Genomic DNA, 24,086 nt, shown 5'->3' with positions numbered 1-24,086 from the left:
CCCCAGTCTGGTGGGAGATGCAAGTCTGTGTCACTGCCTGTGCCCCAGTCTGGTGGGAGGTGCAAGTCTGTGTCACTGCCTGTGCCCCAGTCTGGTGGGAGGTGCAAGTCTGTGTCACTGTCTGTGCCCCAGTCTGGTGGGAGGCGCAAGTCTGTGTCACTGCCTGTGCCCCAGTCTGGTGGGAGGCGCAGGCCTGGTGAGCCGTTCTTTTTGATGTCTGGACTCTGAGAATTCTTCTCATCTTCCTTTGACGCGTCCTTCATGGTTCAACATGCTACTCATAAAAGACTCAATCTTGCAACGGAAGGCTTGAGTTTTTCTTCATCTTTAGCCAGCTTTAGAAATGCTTGGTGTATTCTTCTCGCTTAATGGTCTAATTCCTAGTCACTGCACACCTCACTGCACTACCTTACTTTGTCTTCAGAGATCTTCTAGTTCGTTTAGCTCATCGTTTCTTCAGGTAGTTTTAAATAATCTATGTTCATGAGCAAATTCTAGACATCCATTCTGGTCTCTTCTTTCTTTCCTGTCTTTTTAATGGCCATTTGCTCTCCTCGTGTTTAATGTTCTTAATGTCATTCTCCAGCTCATCTGGGGTCTTTGGTCATGACTGTTCAGTGCATCAGATCCATTCATGAGATCATCTCTAAATTCAGATGAGATAGACTCAAGGTGGTACTTTGACTCTTGGACTTGTTTGAATGTTCTTCATCTCTTTGACCTTGAATATGAGCCAATGATGGTCTGATCCATAGTCAGTTCCTGGCCTTGTTTTGGCTGATAATATTGAACTTCCCCAAAGTCTCTTTCTATAGATGTGTTTGATCTGCTGGCTATGTGTTCCATCTGACAAGATTCATGTGTATAATTATTGACAGCGTTGTTGAGAAAGGTTTGCAATGAAGAGCTTGTTGGCCTTACAAAGTCTATTACATGGCGCCATTTCTACCACCAAGCCCATTCTATTTGTTTCCAGTGTTTTCATTGTAACCACCAGTAATTATCAATGAATGTTGATTTCATGTTTGACCAAATGCAGGCTGCAGAAATTGGTTTAAAAAATCTTTAATTTCTTTATCTTTATTGTCATGATCAGTGTTTACATTTGAATAATACTCATACCAACTGGTCTTCCTTGTAGACTTTTTAGTACCGTCCTGTCGCTAACACCAACACTGCACTTCAGGACAGATCCTGAAATGCTCTCTTTGACAGTGCTGTGCCATTCCTCTTCGTATTGCCGTTTGTAGCATAGACGACCATGCAATTGTCCAATTCAAAATAGCCGATACTACTTAGCTCACTGATTCCTAGGATAGCTATCTTCACAAATTCCATTTTATTTTCGATGACTTTCAATTTTACTGCATTCATATTTCATATATTTCACATTCTGATTATTCATGGATGTCTGCAGCTGTTTTTTGTTATTGTTTCAGTTGGATCATGCCAGCAAATGAAAATCCCAAGAGTTTTGCTCCATCCTAGTCATAAATTTTCACTCCCCCTAAGGAGACAGGTCTTTCCCAATCATGTTTGACTGTCTTCCTTCTTGATAGGCTGATGTTCTGGCACGATATCGCACGCTGTTCATCAGGTTCCCACTGGACTTAGTTTTCGATTACTAGGTTCTTCCTCATACTGTCTTAATCTGATTCCCAAACCAAAAGGCTAACTGCCATTGACTCACTCCTGCTCATCATGACTCTGCCTCCCTCCCACGAGTCACCTTCCCTGTTTTGAAATACCAGTGTCATGGCTTCCATGGTCTCAGCAACACATACAGAAGCCATCAAACTAACAGAGGAGTGGTGGTATCATTCCTTCCTAACACTTGTAGTAAATTAATGACTACAACTGTGATGTCTTAATTAGCATTTCTGTGCTTGATCTCTAGGTTCTAATATCCATTGCAAAGGCTACACGGAACTCAAAAACAAAATTCAAGATAAAAGGACTTACCAAGGAGGTTAACGAGTTGTAATGCCAGTAAGAAAAACTCAGGGTTGGGGTGTTTACTATAGTATAATGCTAAATGGTACCTTCAAGAGTTATACATTAGAGGACATTTTAGAGTTATCTTGAATTAACTTTATGTGTGGAAACTACAATGGAGTCATAAGTAGGTGATGTGGACTGTGTGATTGTTGATAGTTTCCACTTCTCCATATTGAGCATCATGTACTGAAATCACCTGGGCTCAGAGGCTCTGCCTTCCAGACTTAACTGTTCTCAATAACTGCATTGCCTTAGAAAAGCCAGGCCCACTGTGATCTTCCATTTCCTCATTGATGAAATGAAAATAAGGGATTCAGTCAGGACGGAGATCTAAGATCTCTGAGATGTTCCTCAATCGTTCACCAGCATCCTCTCTACCTTTCTTTGTCCCAGTGGAATTCAGTAGGCATGTTACTATTCATCAATACCGAGAAAAGGGTGTCCCTAAATCACGGTCTTTCAGAGATTAGTTGCTTTTCCTCTATTTCCACAACCTCCTTAAGGAAGTTGATCATCTCAAACAGTGGGGAGTCTCTAAGGCGACTCTAAACTAGCAGAAACAAAGCACCCAGCAGTGATGCTGTGTATGAGATGGCCCCCCAAAGGATAAACGTAAGCCAGGAAAAATCTTTGTTTTGTACCTGCCTCCAGTGCGTTTGTGAAAGAGTGTTAATGAAAAATGAGAGTGATGTACCATCGCACATTTCGGATTACTGTGCAGCACCATCAATTGGAAACCTAATGAAACAGAGACCACCTACAGAGGCGGGCTATTATGTGCCTCCGTTTGTCTGCATCCAGTTTACCAAAGGACTGCATGGCCCAAGCTGCCTGTTTGTCTGAGTTCCTCATGCTGACTGGCCATACATGATTGGCCGTGCCAATTTCCACTAGCTTTCACTGGCAAAAGGATTTTGTAGCTTCTGATAATTTTTCGGTGGTGAGCACAGGTAATGGGCAGGTTGGCACAGAAAGACGTCTCCAAATTCCAGCACTATGTCCTTTCCTGACAGTGCACTGTTGGAAGTAGCTTAGGCTCCCGGATAAATTAGCTGGTCATTGTTCTCTTTAACCCTTTCCACTGACCGAGGGCATATGTCAGGTGCTCATCAAATGGAACTTCTCTTGAGCAGGGAAATCATCATAAGAAGCCTAGCAGGTGAGTTCCCACAAAGCGTATCCATAAAGCGGAAAGCTGATGTTCCAAATGAAAGTGTTCTGTGCTTTGTGTTTGCACCTGTTCAAACTGGCATCTGGTATTAGGCTTGCGACTAGTCAGACATTACTACTTGCTGTCAAGCTGGCTGGGTGAAACAAAAGAAAGAGAATATAGTGTAAAAAATGAGTTCACCCTTGTGTTATTTCAAAACGTACTTATTGCCTTTTCCTTGTCAGGCTCCCTCCCTGTGTTTATCATCAACTGCCGTTTCTTCTTCTTCTTTTTTAAAATTGGACTTTTAGAAGTCATCTGGCATTCAGTCGAATTCCCACATTACAGCTCTCGATAAGTCAGTCAGCTGACTACCTGTCAGGTTACAGGAATAAGTTTAAGGTTTTCTTAATTCATTGTGAGGGTCTTCATGGATGTGATCTATTACAGCTTTCTGAGCTTGTCCAGTTGTACAGTTCTGCATATGATTTATGTTTAGCAGGTGTTGGTTTGCTGGAGCTTTCTGAATATCAGCTTCACTAGGCAAGGGAGGCTTGGGAAGGCACTGGGACCCCAAATTGCAGCGCTCCACCACCGGAGAACGGCCTCCCTGCGGAAGTGCATTGGTGCCGAGCTATTTATTAAACGAAAAAGATGGATATTTCAATATCCGGAAAAGTAAAGAGGCTCAAATTCCATCATCAACTCACCAGTTGCACCTATGTACTTTGTGGTTCTCAGGATATAGCATATCATTTAACAGGGAGGAACAACTAGGTGAGTTTAAAAATACAGCTGAATTATTTTGTATGGATTTTTTTGTTTTTCCAAGTGTAGAGTTTAAGCGCCTAAAGGAAACCTGGGGATTGTCAAGTCCAAAGGAGGGGGATGAAGGCCTCCTTTAAGGAGTGTACCTAGCAAAGCATTTTAAAAATGCATTGTTCATATACTTAGAAAACATATATAGCATTGATGAAAATACTAAATGAGGAATAAAGTTAATTCGATAACAAATTTCCACATAAGTACCTAACAGCTGCCAAGAGATTCTTATTTTTTATGCCAGGAACCAGGGCGGCGTGACTTTCCCAACAAGGTCAGCTGTTCGGAACCACCAGCTGCTCTACAGGAATAAAAACAAGGCTTTCTCTTCCCATAAAGAGTTTGTCTCTGAAACCCACGTGGGCTGTGCTGCCCTGCCCTGCCCTGTAGTGCTGCTATGGGTCTGAATCAACTCGATGGCAGTGAGTTTTGGGTTTTTATTAATGTGCTCGTCAATAAAACTTCTAGATAGATCACTTTTGGAGATCTGGTGGCTTCCATAGTTCTCATCCCAGGGTGCCTTGTCTTACCTCCGTCCATGACACAACACAATGCTCAGGAAGCCCCAGCAGAGCTCGGCTCGTGTGAGTATTCTGTGCAGGTGCCAGTCCCAGCTGTATGACAGGATTCCACGCTGAGGCGAGTTGGTGAGTCGGTTCTGAAGTCAGTCGATATCCCGTTCTCCCTTTCTTTCATTTTTACTGCCCGAGTCTGCCAAATAGCAGTGTTTTGAAGACTCAGTCTCAACACTGAACATCTGCAGGTGAAAATGGTAGATGGGTCATGTGCTGGAGTGAAATTTCTTAATCGGGCTCTTCTATAACTCCCACCAGGTGACTGAGTGGGGCAATGCAAACCGGGGGTGTGTAACAGTACAAAGGAGATTGGTGCGTTTCTGTCACCACCCCCTAGATATAAATATGATCCATTCCTTGAAGCAGTGTCAGAGAAGTGAGATGCCCTGAGGACCTTGGAAGAGCATGTTGGAGATCTCTCTCTGAAGCAGCAGAAGCCACTCAGACCACATGCATCACAGGGGCGGCATAGCAACTGCCGAGACTATGGGGTGCCCTCTCCTTATCTAGCCTGAGATGACAGAACCATGGAGCAGAATGACAGGTGGTCTGTCTTCCTTTCCCCTGGCCCCAAGGGACCACATGACTGAGAGGCTGAAAAGCAGAGAGAGCCTCAGCTGGTGGAGGAGGCCCGTGATGGTCGCCTGACGGCGCTGTTCCCTGTGGAGACGTAGTGTGGCACGGGCGTGTGGCCAGTGACTGCAGAGTGGCCGGGGAGGAGTGGCTGCTGTCAGAGGAGGCACACAAAGGTGGACTGTGAGGGCCCGTCTGACCCGTGTCTTGTGGAAATAGGCAAGCCAGAAGAGATATGGTCCTCCACGGCTATTTGCTGTGGACCGCATCAGCAAATGATGCGCTGAGGCGTCATATGCAGCACATCTTACCAACGTTATGATGTCATTTAAAAAGTCGGTGGCAAGTGTGGTTTCTCATAACTTGAAAGTGTCGCAAGTCAGGGACTGCCTGTATGCACACATTTATATACATAGATGCGATTTCTGGAGCCCTACCCGAACAAGTTGACAGCAAAAAAGAAAGGCCCTCAACAAGCTGCATTGATGTGACAGTGGCTGCAACAGTGGGTACCAACAGCAGCGATTGTGAGGATGGCACAAAGCCAGATGGTAATCGGTCCTGCTGTTCACAGGATCCACATGAACCAGAATTACTTGATGGCAGGTGACAATAACAACATGGATATATATGTATAAATTCTATATGTCAATCTCTAGCTAGCTAGATCATTTAAACTACTTTGTTTTATAGTAATTTCTCACTTCAACAAGGAAAGTGTCACATACATATTATAGATGAATAATCCAAGACATGTGGAGATTAGGGTACTGCACCTCTGGTCACACTGAGAGCTAACCAAAATTAAAATGCATAGCTCGGAGTTCCCAGGCCATTGCTCAGCCCCCAGAGCAATGCTACTTTGCACTATAAATTGTCCCTATAATTTTAAAAATTTATAATGTGCTCATTGATTTGCATATCTGAGTATAAAATGCAAACATTAAAATTGACTACAACTCCTCATCACCCAATTACTAACAAGAAGTATCTGAAAGGTCAAAGTCATGAAAGACCAAAATAAACAGACGCGTGTGCACTTTTTGCTAAACACTCGGCAAACAATCCAACTTGTATTAATTATTTTTGTGACAATATTGCTAGTTCAACCCTTAGCTTATTCAAAGTATTTGACTTTGAATTATTAGAAATATTAGAACAATAAATTAAGATTATTTTAGCATGATTCACATTAATGATACCTTTAGATATAAAGGTACTTAGGTGCATGAGTTAGTCATAAAATATAGAGTACTTTGTCCACTAAGAATGGGTATATTAAAAATAATAAAGTTATCCATTTAAAAATAATCATGTCATGCTAGGATTAATTTTCTTGAAAAGCACCGACTAAATAAATACTAGTTTTTGGAATTTCTTGGTTTTTAAGGGAATTGTGTATAATAAGTCTTGTACTTGTAGTACTCTCATTCTTCGTCCTGCTATGGTTTCATTGCTTGCTTTCTCAGTCAATCTCAACGGAGTAAGTATCCACATTGCAGCCATACGGAAACCCTTAACTTACTTCTGGCTAGTCACTTGGGACTCATGGCAAGCCTCCAGGTTAGAATAGAACTGCTCCATGGATTCCCAAGGCTGTGGGTCTTCATAGGAGCAAACCAACACTTCTCTCTCCTTCATAGAGGCTGGTGGTTGAACCCCCAACCTCTCCGTCAACAGTTGAGGGCTTAACCACTGCACCACCAGGGCTCCTTGATGTTTCTGCAGTATACCACAAAGACATCCATGCACGTGGTAGAGCATTCAGGTGACAAAGTTAAGAAAACTGCTTAGCTATAATGAAACAACCTGAGGGAACAAGTCCCAGGGACTAGGGGCTCAGGACTACAATCTTAGACAAAACAAAGTCAATTAGAGTAACATAATCTACCACAAAATGTTCTTCATCCTTGTGTTAGGCAGGGTTCTCTAGAGAAACAAAACCAGGGTCCTTATGATTATAGATAGATAGATAGATAAATAGATAGATAGATAAGGAACACAACAACTAATTAGTCCACACAGCAGTACAGAGGACTCAGTTCAACTCACTTTTGTGAGACAGCTAATATACTGAAGGTGCTTCAACTCATGCCCATTGCTGGTCCAAGTTCAAGGAAGCAGGCAGAGGAATCTGCCCTCAGGCAAGAGTCTGCCAGCAGGGTCCAGACCCGGCAGGGTGGGGTGGCAATGGCAGGAAGATGAGAAGCTGAGGCATAGCAGAGGCCAGTAGCTTGGCAGCGTGGCAGCATAGCAAAGCAGGTACCAATGGAGCCTCAGGTACCAATGGAGCTTCAGGCACCAATGGAGCCTCAGGTTCTAGCAATGCCAAATGGCAGGCTGGAGGTGCCGTGTTGGTCCACAGGCAGCAGACCCAGTAGGGTGGGGCGGTGTCTGGGCGTGGAGCAGCACAGCAAAGAAAGGCAGTCTAATGTGGCTCACAGGTTGCCTTGGCCAGGTAGAACAGATTACTGCAGGGCCCACAGGTAGCACAGCACATGGTTGAAGCGAGCAGCTAACTCAAGCAGGGTGCTTGTCTGACCACCAAGGAGAGAGAGAGAGGGGCCAGCCCCAAAGATCCATTTATCTCAGTTGCCCTCCAAACAAGCTGTGACCTGATTGACAGCCCAAACTCCACCCACATGTTCCTACGGGAGCCATGTTGGCACAAGAAACCTACAATCCTATTTTGGTGAGCAATGCCTGGGTTCTTAAAAGCTCATGAGTGACAACCTGAGTTACAACTATTGGTCTCTCTCTGTCCAGAAGAAAGAAAACTGCAGATGCATGGAAACAATTATTCGTGTGGATTAATGGATCACTTGGCCTTTCATCTCTATGATCCTAAGACCAAAGCTAGATAGCATCTAGCTACTACCAACGGCTCTGAAAGGGACCACACTACAAGAAAGCCCTGGATAGAGCCAGATAAAATGTACAACGCATTTCCACATCATAAAAAAGATAGTCTGTAATTCTAGTCACAATCTAAGAAAAATTAGTTCTTATGACATGGCCCTACTGAATCCCCCCATGAAGAGATTACTGAAGATGAGTGCTAGAGTGAAGTTTGGTAAAGATAGTAGATGGTGCTTGGCTATCAGAAAGAATAGCGTCTTGGATCTTCAAGATTTGTCTTAAAACAAGCAGTCAAGTGTCAATTGAGTCCATGTGGAAGAAGCACATCAGCCTGCATGATCCAAGGATTGCAAATAAATCCAAATCCCAAGAAGGGAATAATATCAGGGCCTAAATTGTGAAGACCTGGTTTGCAGAAGGTTAGGGGTGCTAGTGGATGCCCCAAATCCACTTTTGGGGTCTCCACATGGATTAAGCCTCCAGTGACTTCCCTCTGACTGTAGTTCAGGGGTGTGACTAGCCTTGTTATCCAGCAGAGATTAATGTAAAGTCAATTATGACAGATGTCATCAGGCTCAAATATAACATCTTATCCTTTGAGATCCCTTTTGATGTACTTTAACATTTTCAGTTTTTATTACTTTCTTTTCTATTTTGTCATTGTTTGGGGCTTTTTGTGTTTTGCTTCCTGATTGTGTTCTGAATGATTTTCTGGATATGAAACCGAGGACAGGTACATCCACAGGGAGAGTAAGTGGCTTGATAATCCCCTAGGGCCGTGGCAGGTGAGGTTTGGGGGAACTAGGGAACTAACAACAGTGAGCGGGAGATGACAGTGTTCTGAAATTGATTGATTGTGGTGAGGAGCACACAGATGAGTGAGTGATTAGATTGTGTGATGTATGGATTATATGCCAATAAGGTTGTTTTATAAAACATCTCATCTGGTCAGAGAGAGATTGGTGGACCGCCCAGACTATGGCCCTTAGTCACTCATAGGGCCTGGAAGTGAGCTCACCCGTGGCCTGATTTGCAGCCAAACAAAAGGCAGGTCCATAAAGGAACAGTGAGTGGTAGGCACACCTTAAGGATGGCCCTTGTGGTCAAAAGGGCAGCATTCAGCGCCGCGCAAAGTTCCGAAGAGTCAGGCAAGGAGCCTGACAGAGGCTGTGGGATAAGCAATATTCCTCCGTGAGCATTGCAATTAACGACATTAAAAAATGTATATGGATTGTTAAATGGAAAACCGATGTGCTCTGTAAACCTTCACCCAATTCCCAATAAAAAATTAAAGCTAATGGATCATCAAAACCAGACTCTCCAGGATCTTTTTCAAAAGCCTGGCCATCTTACTGAAAACTGTAATTAAAATATGTGTGATTCTACTCCTGTATTTGTTACACAATTCTATTGTTCTAGAGTTAACGAAAATGTGGGCCCCAAAACGCATTCCAGTGGAAAGCATTTCCACTCTCCAGTCAGTGACAATAAAGCATAACTCCTGAGGGAGGGACGTTTTCCCTGTGGTACTTGTACCGCCTTCCGTTGAAATGCTGCTCACTGTGAAATTAGTGTTGTCCCTCAAAGTGCATAAGATTAATCGTCAGTAATTGAACACAGTTTGAGGGCTAATTATATAAAAATTGATATTAAAAGAGTACTACCAGATTGATTGGGTTTTGCAGTTTGCATTTAGTTTTCAAATTACAGGAGTCAAAACGCAGTGGCAAGACACAATGGAAACCCACTGAAAGCTGCTAAAGCAGATTAACGGCTAGTAGGCCTCTGAAAGACAAAGGGCCAAGTGCTGTACTGCAGGGAAAGCAGTAAAGATAATTTTTATACTAACTATGGAATTAAAATGTCAAATGTCCTAAGATTGTACAGGCGCATTTTGTGGCGGTGGTTGGCTTTCACCAATACATCTGGCTAGTGAAGGTAAAAGCAAACAAGAACATGAGGGCCGTATTTGAAATAAGTTACTGACAAAGAGTTTATATATGTCAGTGCCTCGTCAGCTTTCTAAACCTCTCTTTAAAATTTCAGCAAAACCTGGCTGTTTGCTTCCTGCACGATGCAGGCAATGCTCTTTCCCCATTCCTCTAAGTACAGGCCAGTAAAGGCACTGGACCTGGACAGTCAAGTCAGCAGAAGGCTCTGAGAGGCCAAGAGAGGACGGCGGACTAAGTAGGATCTTTCGTCCCAAGGAATTACATGCTGATGAGTTCCCTCTAATATATTCTGGTAAAAGTTAGAAAATTTGAAATACCAATGGGTATACATTTTGGATGAAATCGTCTCTCCCCCAAATAAGTGTTCACCTCTAGACCTGTGGATACAATCCTATTTGAGAACAGGCTTTTCTTTGTTATGCTACTGAGGTCATGGTCCATGTCGGGTGTACCCAAACCTAGTCCATGCAATCCAGAGCAGTCAGCTGCTACATAAAGATCACCGTGGAATCTGGGAATGCTGGAAGGGGCATGAATCTTCCCTAGAGCCAACAGAGCACGGGCCTTCCCGTACAGCTATGTCCCGAGTTCACACTTAGATTTTTTGCCTTTATAGCCACGGCTGGGGGTTTCTGTTACAGAGCACTTAAAAACTAAATGTATTTCAAAAAGCCCCGATAAGTCTCTTTTCTCCAACCAAAGGGATTTTTAGACAATAGCCACTCCAGCAAACACCCCAGAAAAATCACCCCCAAATTAGCAGCAGCTCAGGCCACGGTGAGGAGGCTAAATTCCTCTCTCACCACATTGTGAAGTGGCACCCACAATCCACCCCTGAGATTAACAGGACAAGATGAGAAGAAAGTACAATGAGATGGAAAACATGCTAAACAAAATGACATCAATTCCTTTCTAGGCACATAAAATGAGTTTATAACTATATAGAACCAAATTTTAAATGTGGAGGTTAAACTTGAGAAATGGTCCCAGATATACTGACTATACAAACAAAGAAAACATGAATATGAATTTATATGGTTAGAAGGTACAGAGCAAGTAGATCAGCAACAACAAGCAAAGATATAACAAGGTGGGGGTGGAGTTCAAGATCTAACGCTAGACTCAAACTCGCGATAGAAAGAACTAAATATTTAGCAGGGGGCACCAGGAGCAGCAGTTAGTGGCTAGGCACTGGTAAAGCTTGTTTGTTGAAGGAAACCTGTAAGCTACCTGTAGAAACCCCAAGAGTCACAAGCTACATACCCCGCACATCCGCAGGGGTCTTCAAAAAGTTCACGGAAAATACATGTTATGAAAAAGCTCTGCATGGATTTAAATGCTTTTTGCACTGAAATGAACTCATACTAAGTTGCTCTAACATGGCTGAATAGGATCTAGTTTGAGATGCTAAAAGTTAAAGACTTCAGAAAGCTCCTATCAGCGTAACAAGAATTCTGCTACAACTGATGTACGAGTAAACATCAACTTTATGGTGAAATTTGGGTAGGAACATTGTTTATGAAAAACTCATGGGCACAAGGACCCAGAGAAATCAGTCATGTACACGGAGAGATCTCACTTGAAGCGGGTGTCGAAAAGGAATGGCGCCATCCCATTGATTGCCACGGGAACAAGCTCACTCAGGCCCCGACTGAAGAGGACCAGTGATGAGCTGCAGAAACAATTGTCAGCACCATGGATTCCTCAGCCGGCTCAGTTGATACAATTCTGACCATAAACTTAAAGTGGAGTGAACTTTCTGCTTCATAGTTACCAAAACTTGTGCTAAGAACCGCTGTAGACAAGAACAGAGTTTTCACTGGAATTTTTAAGCAAGGATTTGTAGCAGGAAAGAAAACCTAGCTCTCCCAGTACAATCTGAAAGACAAAGGACCATCAAAGCAATGGCTAGAGACATGGCAGTGGTCCAGTCAAAGCGAAAGTGGCTGAGCAACAGATATTTAAGACACTCACGGCACTTTTGGGGGATGCCCTGGTAATGCAGTGGTTATGTGTTAGGCTGCTAACTTCTAACTGAAAGGTCAGCAGTTTGAGGTCACCGGTGGGAGAATAATGGGGTTTTGTAGTTGTGCTCTGCCCCGACCAGCGGGACTCAGTTATTCGAGGGATTCCAAGGGGACCAGCCTGAAAGAGAAACGGGCGAGAGAGAGAGAGAGAGAGAGAGAGAGAGAGAGAGAGAGAGAGAGAGAGAGAGAGAGAGAGAGAGAAGCGAGACCAAGCAGATTCTTGTCAAGGTCTCAGTTTATTGCTACACAAGCCTCTTTTTAAAGGGTGAGGCAAACAAAGGAATTCCAAGGGAAGATAAAAAAAAGGAAGGGCGGGGGTGTAGAGCACCCAGGGCAGGCGGCCGCAAGTCTGTGGTTGGAATGTCTGGTGCTGGAGCAGACAAGGGTGGGCCATCTGGTGTGTGTCAGGATAAGATAAGGTTGAGGTGATGTGGCTTTAGCCCTGCCGGGCAGACAGTATGGAGTCGGTTTTGCCAGGCTGATTATGTCCGGTTCCCAACAGTGCTCCAGTGAGCAGTCCCAGTCTTGGAAACTCACAGGGGCAGTTCTACCCTGTCCTACAGGGTTGCTATGGGTTGGTATCAAACTGGTGGCAGTAAGTCTTGTTTTTATTCAATTCAAGGCTTACTGACTTTGCTGAAGATCATAGAATGATAACACCTGCTTAGTAAAAAGGTGTTTTGAGAACGTTAATGAAAGCTTTAGCAGAGAAACGCCCAGGTAAGCTTCACCAGACATTCATTCTCTACCCTGACAATGTCCCTGGTCTTTCCTTTCATTAAATGGCCACAATTCCATGACGCTTCCAATGGGAAATCACTAGGCATCCACCTTACAGGTCAGAGTTGGCTTCTTCTAACTTTGTTTTGTTTCCTTATCTTAAAGCATCCTTAAAGGCCCCCACTTCTTCCTTCTGTTCATAACGTAAAAGAAGACTGCACTGGCATTCTAGCGACCCTCACTTCTTTGGCTATGGATTCAATGGATGCTAGTGCTCACTGACAAAAGTGTCTTCATGTTCATGAAAGTTGTATTAGGGAATAAAGCTTATATTTTATATTTTTATTGTCTAAGTCCATTTTCCCATGAATATATTGATGACCCTTTGGACATGTGCAGACTAGTTTGTCTTTGGAAATAATTAAGATCAAGTCGATCTTTGTAAACAATCAATAGCAGATGACAGTGGCAAAAGAGCTGCCCATCCATTTCTGTAAGTATGACAATCCAGAAATCTCACCTGCTGTACATTTGGTTCTACTCTGTGAAAAGGGGTCACTCTGCGTTGGAGTCATCGTGACGAACCGCCCCCCCGCCTCTGCAAAAAAGCAATAGAGTTTAGAACAATCCTTCCCTGAAACCTTACCTCCCCAAATCTAAACTTATTGCCATGGAGTCAATTCCAAATCATAAAGCATGTAGGACAGGGTACACTTGCCTCACAGGGTTTGCTACTGTCAAGTTGTACTTCCCTAGAGCCCCTGATTCCAATCACAGACTTTTCTCTTAGCAGCGGAGTGCTTGTGACAAGGTTCAATGAAGAGTGAAGACACTATAGTGCTCAAACACACTCCCATCGACTCGATTCTGACTGACCAGGACAGAGTAGAACTGCCCTTGTGGTTTTCCACTCTCCCCCCTAAGGAGCGGCTGGTAGTTACAAACTGCTGACCCAGACGTTGGCAGTTCACTGCATAACCCAATATACCACCAGGGCTAAAGACCTTTGGATCCCATTTCTCCCTACAAAAGAGTAGTTGGGCCCTCCTTTTCCGATAAGGTACTTCTCTGCAATGCAAGCCCAGTCTTACTGCTCCCTGGCATCTTGTTAATCCGCACTCCCAGAATCCTTTCAAACGCCTAGTCTTCATATTTACTCTCAACACATGCCCAGTTATCATCCAGATAACCGATTATTTTTCCACCACTCACCCTATCTCCCCATTCTTCTTTGACTAGATGACACCGAACTAATTTTGATTCTTACAGATCTCGCATCTGACAGATGGTGTGGTCATGTCTTTCCTCCTCAAATGAACTTCTTGGTTTTCAGCCTCTGGTCGTATTCTTCCAGTGTCCCTGTGGGCTGCGACCACAGCTTAATCTTACCCAACTTCAGGTGAGTCCTCAGGTGGTGATTGGTATTAAGTGCCACCTAAAAGAGCCAGAATGACAATATACGTACGGAAAACCTGTCATAAAACAAAGAAGAAATGGACAGAAACATATCTCTATGCTAACACATTTTAATACAATGCTGTCAAATCAAGACAAGCCACCTTAGTGAAAAAATATGTAAGACAAGAGAAGAAAAATAAAAACCAATAGTTTAGAATCATAATACATTGAGAATGATACCATCCAAGGGTAATATCACTTCTTTCGGCGACCTCAGAAAATGCATAAGCAAAAGTATTTTTAAATTAAAAATGAAGTCTAATGAGAGGGCATCAGCCTCACGACTGGCAAAACAAAATCACATGAATAGAAATGGACTTACGTGTATTTAATATACAATTTGCCTATCAGGGTAACATGTCAACTGCTGTTGTAGCGATAGGCTGTTGAGTCAGTGCTGACTCATAGTGACCTTATGGAGCGGCAGTTCTCAACCTGTGGGTTGCAACCCCTTTGGGGATCGAATGGCCCTTCACAGGGTTCGTCGGATCCATAATAGTAGCAAAATTACAGTTCTGAAGCAGCAACAAAAATAATTTTATGGTTGGGGTCACCACAACATGAGCTGTATTAAAGGGCGGTGGCAGGAGGAAGATTCAGAACGGCTGCTCTAGAGGCAGACAGACTGCAGGGTCTCCCAGGGACAGGATGGGTGGGCGTTTCTCTTACTGAGCAGCTGGAAGTTCCAACAGCTGACGTCCTGCTGTTCAGCCAGTGCTCCACCACGGCAGCACCCATCTGCGTGCCTTACGTCTTGCCCACAGTATCTACTGCTCCAGAAACGAGAGCATGCCCTAAAACGTTTGCACCCAACTTTACCGGCATTTCCATGGGAAAAGTGCTGGAACAGAGATGATAAACATTTTGTGTTCAGGATTTCATACGGCGTTATCTTGAAGAACAATTAAATACTGTTTTGTTCTAAAACATAGCCCAGAGTCTGATTTTTTTGACTCTCTTTCCCAAAACTGATTGAATTTTTAAAAAGAGAACAGCAGTTTCACTAGGATAGAACAGTTTGACTCAAACATAACTTTTAGAAACTAGTTTCTTCCAGACTCCAGGTTCAAGAAGACATCTGAAGGCAAATGTCCCAGATCTCTGGCTCACAGGCATAGGCATCCTAAGGGAATGAAAAACTATTTCTCACCAAAAATACAAACTTCCATAGTCTTCCACTTCATAGCATTCATTTGGGCAACATCCAGCCACATAAGCATCTGTGGTCCCATAAGGTTATAGTCAAACTCTCAAGACCTTGACTTATAGTGACCCTATAGGGCTGACTAGAACAGCCCATGTGGGTAACTTGTCACAGTGGTAGAAAGACTCATCTCTGTCCTGTAGAGCAACTGAGCATTTTGAACTGCTGACCTAGAGGTGTACAGCGGTATAACAGAGTTCAGAAATTGTGATCTCCACGCAGGATGTAACAGATATAATGGGATAGGGCAGATTTAACGGGATACAGGGATAGAGCAGTCCCCCCTCTCCATGCAGGATATAACATATAATGGGATGCAGGGATAGAGCAGTTCCCCCCAGCAGCAGGTACCGCTCGTGTCGTTGCGTATAAATCCATTTGTGCCACCAGGTATCTAATGGTGCAGTACACTGATGACCTATAATTCCTGTCTCAATAGCTTAGTAAACACCTGTTACTTGTGTACATACCATACAGCACTGTGATTCCTTCCTACTTACAAACAAGCAGTTCGCGGTCACAGTGCAGACTTCAACCTGTAGGCAGCACCACCCACTCTTGGGCATTGTGTATCTCATGAGATCTAAAGCATACCTAGTGTGGGTCTTAATCAGGAGGAGCAAATCTTCACCTTTGGGATGTGGGAGGAGCAAGTACAGTAAGTATGAGGACAGGTATAGATCAGTTGGGGAAGTCCTGGGTTACTGAGGTATACCTTTCGTTACAAACCAACCCCCATAAGGCCTGGAATATAAGGGTAAGTCATTAGGTATGGCCACTAGGATTCCAGTGCATACCTGCATGGGTTTATTACCAGGAGAATGTGTTTAAATAAGTCTCGATGACCCATAGTTGGCTACAGACAAGTTTTCTCATTAAGATATGCGCCTCAGTCTCAGTGTAGTGACATCACACAAAACTTCAAGTCACAACAGTGGCATCCAAGAGCGCCTGCTGAGCCAGTTCCATTCAAGGCAGAGAGGTCATCTCTGATTGTGACAACTGCTTTTCAAGGTCCCAATGGGGTAGTCTGGATAGATTTTTCTCAAATACCACAGAGCCATCAAGGGGGCTGATTGGGAAGAGGTTTTAAGAAAATGGAAAGCTGTGTTGGAAAGGAAAAGGCAAATAGTGTTTCTAAAAAATAAGGTTTTTTTCTCCATCAAGATAATGCAGCTGCTCATTCTTCAAGGGGAGTATGTTAGGGCCAGTCACCCAGAGCCAGGGGTCAGCAAAGTTTTGAGATGAAGGAGTTAATTCTGTCCCTTACAGCAATTGAAAAAATTATTTGGGAGCCATAAATATATTTTACAAGCAAATGAAATCACCATTATATGAGTAATATCCTTGAACATTTTTATAAATGAAGCTGTGATAGTTTTATTTTCACTTTTAAGTTTACTTCAGAGCCACATGTGTGAACTGAAAGAGCCGCATACAGTTCCCTACCCCTGCTCTAGAAAAAATCCAGTGACACTTATCTATGTCTAGCAAAGAGCTTTATATTAAGAATTACCTATCAAGAAGACCTCCCAGCGCAGGGCAACTCAAGTCCCTCAGTCTGACGCTCGTCTCCAAGCCCCTCTTGCAGACGCGCGTAGCTGCCTGCCAGTGATGCAGTGGTGAACTGGGAAGCAGAAAGATCACGGGCAGTGGGTACAGAATGTGCAGACGCAGGGTTGGTGGAAAATGTCAGGGTGCCAGCAGCTCTCAGGATCTCGTGGCCCACACGGGACCACCCCTTGAGGTAGACAGAGTTGAAGCACTTTGGAAGGTGGAGGGGCAGAGAAAACTTTTCCCAAAGTCCTTTACTCTTAAATAAAAGCCCACACCCCTAGGAGATGCGACCAGGCTACCACTTGATTGACAGGCTGGACTCCATCCTGGCCATGAGTGTGCAGTTGACATAAAATCATGCAGCTAACACAGGCAGCAAAGACAGGTTCATGAACATTTTGTGGAGAAGCCTTACTCTGTCTACCCTACAGCCCTGATCTTGCCTCTTTGGATTACTTTTATTCCTGAAAGTCATAGCGCCTTTCCAAAGGAACGTGTTTTAGTCCCTTGAGATGGCAAAGTTGCTGCTTTGACACGGTGGCAAAAAGTCAGAAAGCCAAGCATTTCTGGGAGAAGGGTCAGAGATGCAAACACCTCCAGGAGTCTATAGATCCAGAGCAGCGTTTCTCAGCCTTCCTCAGGCCTCAGGCCGCGACCCTTTCATACAGTTCCTCGTGGTGTTGTGACCCCCCAACCATAAAATCATTTTCCTTGCTACTTTAGCACTGTAATTTTGCTACTGTTAGGAATCGGGCGACCCTGGGAAAGGGTCATTTGATCCCCAAAGGGGTCACGAGCCACAGGTAGAGAACCGCGGACCTAGCGGGAGAATATGTTGACAAATGCCAATTGTACATTTTGATATTTTTGTCTAATAGAAGTTTCTACAATTCTATAGTAATATTTTTTGACTGAACTAACCTAGTATAAAAATTTCTAAATACATATAATGTTTTTGAAATTTTATTTTGCAATACACATTGAACATTATTATTGCTATTATTACTATATTACAATGTTATATTTTTACCGTATCAAGACACATTTTAGTGTTTTTCTGTGCATACAAAGGTACAGTCAGTACTGTGTACTGAGATAAACATTTGACTAGCTGGCATTAGATACAAACTGTATTAAGTATTCCAATTTACATACAAATTTGACTTAAACACAGATTTAGGAATGGGATTCGTTTATAATCTGGGGATTCCCTCTGTTAGAGAATGGAAAAGATGTCAAAGTCTCCATCTTCAGAGCCTTAATTTTCTGTAAATTAGCAGTCAAGCTTATTTGGATAAAGGCCTTAAAAATGTGATAAAGAGGTTGAAATCTCTCAGATGAGATGGGGAGAAAGCTGCCAGGACACAGCTTCAGAAGTGTGAGGCAGCACTGGGCTCCTAGCTGAGACGAGGGACCACAAGTGTTTAGCAGTAACAATCCAGGTGGCCTGTGTTTTCTCTCCAGCTTTACTCAGCACTCGCCTCCAGAGTGCATTAATAGAGAGGTCACCTGCCAGAATGGCCAGGTGAAATATTGCTGAGTGAATATATTGGAAACATTGAGCTTTAGGAGTTTGAAGATACAATAGTTCAAATGACTACATAATTTAGACCAGGTATGGAAAATGAGCCTAAAAGACACTGAGATTTGGATCAAATTTATAAGCTAAACAATGTTTACCTTTTGATTACTATAATGTCAAATAAATAACAGGTATAGTATCAACAAGTTTCTACCTAACATGGGTGTGCATTATTAGTTTATCATGAAATATAGTTTACATCGAGTTTTTTAAGCCCATCATCAATTTGAAGTGTAGAACCATTTATTAGTATAAACTCAAAGGATTAAAGGCATACTCATTTTCAGGTTATATTAAGAACCATACATTAGTATCAAACACAGAATAACAATCTACCATCTAACACTTTTCTGATGTTTGTAAAATGTGCACCCCTTTTTAATTTGTTCGAGAGCATCAAAAACGATGAAGAAGTTTGCCAACAAATCTGTTTTAATATTCACACACATCCCAATTTAATATTCACACATGAAAATTTGTACTCCTTTAGTTGTTGCTCTAAAACATCATCAACAACAAAAAAACTTTGCAATAAGCCCGCTTTAATATTTCATATAAAGACAGATGCAGAGTTCCTATAAACGTCAGAATGTCAGGTCTAAAACCATCCCCCCCCCCCCCCCCCCGCCTCAATGGTGGTTCAGACCCACCAGCTGCTTGGGAAACGAAAGAACCAGCAGCAGGAACACACTTCAGTACATGCCAACAAGAAGGTGGATTCATTTGAGTTGTTGGTTGTTGGTTTCACCATAGGTGCACCTAGGGCAGCCACGGGAATTAAAGTGTCTGCCAAAACATTTTACAAGGGACGCGATATGACACCTGTACAGGCTAGTACAATGGTACAGGGAGAGGCTCACTGGGCTCGTTTACATTTTTTACTTGTAATGAATTCGGACATTTCATTACTGGCCAGAGAATGACTACAAACTGTTCCTTCATTTATTTCTCTCTCTCTCTCTTTCTTTCACTCACACCTTCATTCATCCAACAAGTATATTTCAAATATCGACTCTTGGCCTTGGGGGTATGGTGGTTAAGCTAAGCAAAAGGTTAGCAGTTTGACCCCCACAGCCACTGTGGGAGAGAAAGGTGAGGTAGTAGGCGTCTATGAAGATTATATCCCTGGAAACCATTTGGAGCCATTTTACTCTGTCTGATACAAGGTTGCTGTTAGTCGGAATCTGACTTGGTGGCTTTTAAATTTTTACCATGTGCCTGATCCTGTGTTCGGAGCTGTGAGGGTCAAGAGTAGGGCGAGCCACCCACAATGTCACATGCAGGCTCCGTGGGGCCTGGTGTATTTCAAAGGTCAGCGTGCCGCACGTCTTAGAAAAGCAGAGTTGTGCACATGCCGTATCTTGGTCACACCTGTGGTTTGGTCTGGGCTGTGGTCAGATAAGGTTGAGTTGGTGCCCATCCATAATGACGCGCTACGCACAACGGAATCACACGCTGCCGGAGCTGCACCGTTCTCGCCATTTGGATAAGAAGCACTATTCAATGGGCATAGATGTGGTGGGGGAAGCAGGGGCTTGCTCCACCAAGTCATTTTCAAGGAATACACTGACAGGGATCTTGCGTTCCAAATCCTAAGACTTATTGCTGCAATCCCAGCGAATTTTCCCCCAAATAAATGTGTATGAAACACAGACAGACTTTGGTTTTCCGATCTTTTTGCGTTCTATAATTGCCGATGAGGGGTTGCATTTCAGAAAGAATTGCCCACAGCATGAGATGGGAGTGCCAAGGAATCGAAAGAGGAGGAGGGGGATTCAGGCAAGGGTCCTACACATAGTACATCTTGAGGTGAATTTTGAACGACATCTTGGTGAGTGACGAGGTAACACCAGAAAGTTATGTCACCTCCTGATATTTTCGGCACTAAATGTGTTTCTGAAACAAGGCATCCCCCTCTATGAGACTTCCTGACTCCCTGGGTGGTGCAAATGGCGAAGATGCTTGACTGATAACTAAAAGGACAAATGGATGAAGTCTACCCCGAAGCTCTGCAGAAAACCAGCCTCTGAAAACACGATGGCGCCCAGCGACCCACCTGGGGTCCCTGTGAGTCAGAATCCACTGGAGGGCAACTGGTGGGCTTCATTCAAAAGCTCTTGAGCATCAATAATGGGGGAGCATACACTCGTCCTACAGTCTGGCCATTGACCTCTGTCCTGCAGAAAGAGGCTACTGGATGATTACATGAGAATCTTCCGTTTAGGGATGGAGGACCAACTGAGAGAAGGCAGAAACAATGCCTCTCAATCATGCCTGGGGGCATGGTGGACTCTAACTTTAAGTCAGAAAGCACCAGTCACGGTGTGGGAGAGAGCTGGCTTTCTACTCCCATAAAGAGTTGTAGTCTCAGAAACCTGAAAGGGCTGTCCTCCTCCTGCCTACACGCTTGCTATGGTGTCGCAATCTGCTGAGCGGCAGGGAGAGAGCGAGAACTCACCCTCAACTCTGAAGTGACTGAAATACTATCAACTCATTACTCAGAATTTAAGAGAAGGTGCCTGTCTGACAGAAAACGGTTCACCCTGGAAGCACTGTTCTGGGGAGAAAAATGCTTACCTATCATTTTGTGCCCTAGCTGTGCACTTGCTGGTTCAAATCTCATAAAGCCCTCTCCATGAATGCCCCATTAATAAAATCTTCAGAATGGCTTCTCTCAACATTTTCTTTTTGATTTTTCATGATTTAATTAGAAACGTCTTTAAAAAGGCCCGTTTTATGAGGGTAGTCTCCCATCTGCATTTTCAGCAGTCTGCCGTTTAATCACAACGGGTTATAAAGCGGCGCTTCCAGAACGCATCGCCATAGCCCGTAGAACCCGTGCAGTTTGTGTTCTTAGTGCTCCTGAGTCATCGTCTTATATTTGTTCATCAACATTTTAACTGCCCCTCTTAAAAAAATGTAATTTGATAGTTAATTCTCTCAACCTGTTAATTTTTTATTTCTTTTCAAAGTAGTGACATTCCATAAGTCTTTGATAAGCTTCATCCTGTATCAGAAGCTTTATTTTTTCACAAGATATTCATTTCTTTTTATCTCATATTATTTTAGCTTTTTATTGATCTTGATGAATGAAAATTCTTCTAAAGTTTTACAGTGATCAATGAAAATGATTTAGCTCTTGTATACTAAGTACTTTAGACTATAGGAGATACTAGGGTGGTAATACAGAAATAGGTATTTAGTGTGACGTTAAAGGAAACTCTACTGTATGTTGACAGGTAGAAAGGACCTTCGTGGTGCATTGGGCTGCTAAATGCAACACCAATAGCAGTGGGTGCTTCTATGGGATTATCAAGGAAGTGTCGACTATTTGTGACAACAGAAAACATGCTCTCAAGTTATGCTCAAAAGATAGATTAGTTTTTCTAATAAAGAATTATTATCCGTCCATTTTTGAACACTCAAAGACTGGTGAAAAAACAAGTGTGGATTAATTGCTGGCTTAAATATTCTCATTCACACCTGCTTGGCCGGAACAGAGACAGGTAGATATAAAATGGGCCAGGAACTTGCTGATATAGAACTAGGGCTGGGTTTTCTCCCCTTCCCATTATTTAGACATGTTGTCAGGAGAGGCCAGTCCCTGGAGAAGAAAGTCATGCTTGGTAAAGTAGTGAGGCAGCGAAACAGAGGATGGTCTTCAACAAGATGGACTGTCATAGTGGCTCAAGCCTAAGGGCAACCGTGACGATGGCACAGGACTGGGCAGTGTTTCGTTCTGTTGTACAGAGTCCCAATGGGTTGGTACCGACTCAACAGGACATAACAATAACAATTATGTAAGATACATGCGTAGTGTTAGTTGTTGGAAAACAACAACAAAAACCTCATGGCCTTCTAGTTGATTCTGGCTCATATTGACCCCATAGGACAGGGTAGAACTGCCCCTGTGGCTTTCTAAGGCTGTAAATTTTTTACAGAGTATAAAGGCTCATTTTTTGCCTCACTGTGGCTGGTGGTTTCAAACTGTTAACCTTGCAGTTGACAGTCCAACACGCTACCAGGGCTCTTGCTAGTTATTTTATTGTACACTCCCTTGAAATCAGGAGCTAATTCTTACCACTTCACACTTCATGCCAACATCCCACCACATTCCCATTACCTATAGTATATAGATTCTAGAGTCCGGCTGCCTTAGATTTAGTCTGGTCCAGCACTAAATAGGTGTGTGGTCTTACCGCAGTGACTTCATCGGCTTTTATTCCATAAGCTATCACGTTTCTCTTAGAGATCTGTAGGGAGGTCAGTAAAGCAAGCATGTCCTGCTACAAAGCATTTAGAGCAATGATGCATAGTTAAAAATTATTCGTTTTTCTTGTTTTATTTGGGTGACCAAGTCCCTTTTTAACTATTTACTTTTAAAGCTAATATAGTCGACCATCTCTCACTGAAGAAAGGTTTCCTTCAACATTTCCTCCTTCTATCTAATACCATGTTCCAATAACTGTGTTAGATTCTGGAAGCATACAAGTAAACAAAAATTGAAAATCGAGAAAGGACTGCCCCACTAGACAAGCAGCTGTAACTCAGTGTGACCAAGCATTCTGTTGGGAGTGGCAGGGGACGGAGGGAGTCCTTTGACAGTGCCAGAGGTACCCCCAACCCAGGATGGGAAATATCCCTGGGAGGAGCCCAGCAGATGGCAGTAATATCACCCTTTGGAGAGAATCCTGTCTGGCCTTGCTAAGACTTTATATCCTCTAAAATGTGTCTGTCCTCCTTCCCAAGCAACTGGAACTTTGCAAATTGGGTTTATTTGATTCCAAAAATGGTATGGGCTCAGGAATCCATACAGTTCAAAAAGAAAACAAAACCAGTTTACCTGATGCAGGGAGCGTGTATGGATACTCTATGAGAATGTTAGGCAGAATGGCGAAGACAAGAATAGCAAGAAAGAGGCACTGGGAGAAAACGCCAGTGCTTGTCTAGCTGCACACCCCACTGGACACATCTTCCTTTATCCTTGAAGTAATAGCATTTTCCTTTCAGATTTGTAGGAAGGTACCTAAATCAAATCTGTCCTGCTATCGGAAAAGCATCGAAAGCAACGATGGGCATATAGTAAACACTTAATAATTGTTGTTCCTCTGCTTCAATTTGATAGCAAATACCTCTATTAATTTTTTTTCCTGTAGTTAATTTATTCAACCCTCTCTCTTTTAACATGTTTTTACAATGTTTTAGTCTTTTATCCAATACCACGTTCCAATGTGTGCTAGATTCGGAACATGAGAGGATAAAAAATATATTCATAAAACAACAACTTGGCATATTATTCCAATTATATATTAAGGAAGAAGAGCTTTTAGGTGGGATGCATATCAAGGAGAGGTTTAACCTAGACAGAATAAATAATCATGTCATCAATGTATACTATTCAGCAATACACATGAACTATGGCAGAAAGACTCAAGCATACTATTAGTAAAGTCTTTCAGAAGAGAATAACCCAAGCATTAATACTATCTAAGGAGTATAATATGAATTATTATCACAGTCCTGGGTATAAATAGGAAGCTGAGCTCTACTGTTCTTATGGTTCATGTTCTGCACATTATCTAACCTCAAGGGTTGCTGTAATTTTTTTT

The 24,086-nt window shown here is 43.0% G+C and overlaps 1 long non-coding RNA gene across 1 annotated transcript in view; it reads right to left on the bottom strand.

Annotated features, from left to right (window-relative positions):
- Positions 1-24,086, bottom strand: part of LOC142430881 (uncharacterized) — a 46,170-nt gene that overhangs the window by 5,492 nt on the left and 16,592 nt on the right. Inside the window, exons 2-4 of the long non-coding RNA XR_012780671.1 lie at positions 13,944-14,111; positions 13,197-13,274; positions 4,501-4,727 (exon numbers count right to left, since the gene is read on the bottom strand). This is a non-coding gene — a long non-coding RNA (uncharacterized LOC142430881). The remainder of the gene's footprint in view (positions 1-4,500; positions 4,728-13,196; positions 13,275-13,943; positions 14,112-24,086) is intronic.

This window comes from Tenrec ecaudatus, chromosome 17 (genome assembly GCF_050624435.1).
Source record: "Tenrec ecaudatus isolate mTenEca1 chromosome 17, mTenEca1.hap1, whole genome shotgun sequence".
Lineage (NCBI taxonomy): Eukaryota > Metazoa > Chordata > Mammalia > Afrosoricida > Tenrecidae > Tenrec > Tenrec ecaudatus.
This window is presented reverse-complemented; position numbering and strand designations above follow the sequence as displayed.